Here is a 2,635-nt window from a genome sequence, read left to right as displayed (position 1 = left end):
TGGTGGATAAAATTTGCAGCAGAATCCATAGCTATGGTGCCAGGAAGTTTTCATATGCAGGAAGGCTCACATTGGTTCAGCATGTCCTGAATTCATTACATTCCTATTGGGCTTCTTTGTTTGTTCTCCCTAAAGGTGTTATGCAAAGAATAGAAGCTACTTGCAGGAATTTTTTATGGGATGGCAGTGCTGAGTATAGAAGGAGTCCATTAGTAGCCTGGGATACTATATGTAGGCCAAAACAGGAAGGAGGATTGGGGCTAAAGAATCAAGATTTGTGGAATATTGCTATGGTTGGTAGACTTGTTGATTGGGTTGCAACCAAGAAGGACTCATTATGGGTCCATTGGGTGAATGCAAATTACTTAAAGGGGACCTCGTGGCACCAGTACACACCTACTAGCAACTCCAGTTGGGTGTGGAGGAGGATTTGCAGGGTGAAGCAGATGATTGCAAATGGCTACAATCAGGGGGTATGGCAGGTGCAGCAGACTAGTTATACCCCTGCTGGGTGCTATGAATGGCTTAGAGGAGCCAGGACTAATGTGGACTGGCATAAGGCAATTTGGGACAGTTGGAATCTACCTAAACATAGGTTCATGGCTTGGCTTATAGCTCACAACTCTCTACATACTAATAGCAGATTGAAAGGATTTGGGTTGAATGTGGATGGTATGTGTTTCTTATGTGGGCAGGAAGATGAGACACAGGAGCATTTATTTTTTGAATGTGTCTTTAGCAGACGGGTGGTACAAGAACTGCAGCATATTTCTGGTTTAACTTTTCCTGAAACTGATGTCCTGCACTGGTGCATCAATAACAATGGCCTGAAAACGCAGAGGAAGGTAAAGAATGCTATGGTTTTGAGTGCTATGTATCATGTGTGGCAGCAGAGGAATAAATGTCGTATAGAGCAGATGGTCCTTAGGCCTTGTTGTGTTGCATTGCTGATCAGTGATGACATGAAGAAGAGGGTAAGAGAACGGGATAAGAGGAAGCTGAATACGCAAGAATTAGCTTGGCTAGAGAGCTTGAAGTTTCTTTAGTTCCTGGAAAGGTTTAGGCCTTTGTTTTGTAATTGAGACATTTCTTTTATATATATAATACTCACATTTTACCAAAAAAAAAAAAAAAAACTTAGTAAAAAGATGCTTATTATTTTAGAGAGATGTTGGAGAAAATTGTTCACATGCATAAGTTTTGAGTGAAGAAGTGAGGTGGTGTATAAAATGAACAATAGATGGAGTGAAATAGGAGGGAAAGTGGCGGGTGGAATTGAGTGTGGTAATGGACAAATTTTGGCTTATAGTTTTCATCTTACATCACATGCAAAATCTTATATAAGATAACTTATGGTAGTATACAAATTAAGGTAAAATGATTATGTTAATCATCCACTACTCTTATTTTACACGGTCCACATGACCATTTACGGGTCCATGTTGGTTCTTATATTTGTCGCACAAATCCGTGTAATTTTTATTTTAAACATCGTATCATGTTTAAATACTTCCATAATTAATTCGTCCAATTCACTTCGTAAATATACGTGTACCACTACACATATTATTTACGTACTAATATTAATCACATTAATCAATTAGTACAATTTTAGTAAATTAACAGTTAATTAACTAAAACCCGTTTCCCAAAACTTATTATTCAATTATCGCATAATTAAATAATAACTGCCGCTCCAGAGTTCGCAACTCGAAATCTCTCTAAAAATAATCGACCAACTTTTTAGTCTACAAATCAAGGGACTAAATAAATTGTATCTCATACAATTAATTAGTTGTCTATTGTGGTTCGTTTCTATAGGTGTGACCGAAAGGGGTCAGTTGATCACCGCCGTCTCACGACAATAACGTCAAACTCTAGTCAGCCAACCGTTATCGATTTACATTAACCAAGTGACGAGGATTAAATAAATAAATATCTGATGATATTCTATTAATGAGATTTAATATGTTAACGCACTATTGTGGAGGACACTAACTCCAACAATCTCCCACTTGTCCGACACAAGGTGTGCGCTACCAATTCTCTTGTCCGTTTTAATCTCCCACTCAATGCAAGGTGTCTTTCAGGTCGCACTTGCACATGAACACTTTGCGAGTGGTTTTCTCGATCGGGAGTGTGACTACCTGACCGGAAAAATCTCTCACAGATTATTTCCGAGCGTGGCCACGCATTTGTAGTCATTAACTACTCGAGTGGCCTTGAGATATAGTTACCCAACGTGGGTGGACAATTTCTGTATGCCCTATCTATCCTATTGCACAATACAGCTCACCATGACCTAGTAAATGCCCTTTTGTCCTCCTTTCACGGCACGACCTAGGACAAAAACCAAAGTCACTTGGAAACTACACCTGCTCAGATAATAGTCTCCAGTCAAAAGAATCGACTCATTAGAACATCTTAGAGATCACCGCCACGACCAGGCGTCTTTAATAGAACTTAGGGACTTTCTAAATGGTCACTGTCCGGCAAAGTGTCACACACTCTGCCTATCTAATCGACCAGTCATCACGTATGACCTTATGGTGTTGAAAAACCATCAATCGACTCACAATCTAGTCACTCCGAGACATCACCTCATTAAGTGACTAGGGACAAAATACAATGTTCA

This window comes from Silene latifolia, chromosome 9, assembly GCF_048544455.1.
Source record: "Silene latifolia isolate original U9 population chromosome 9, ASM4854445v1, whole genome shotgun sequence".
NCBI classification, from domain to species: Eukaryota; Viridiplantae; Streptophyta; class Magnoliopsida; order Caryophyllales; family Caryophyllaceae; genus Silene; species Silene latifolia.
The sequence above is the reverse complement of the archived record's forward strand: the minus strand, read 5'-3'. Positions refer to the sequence as shown.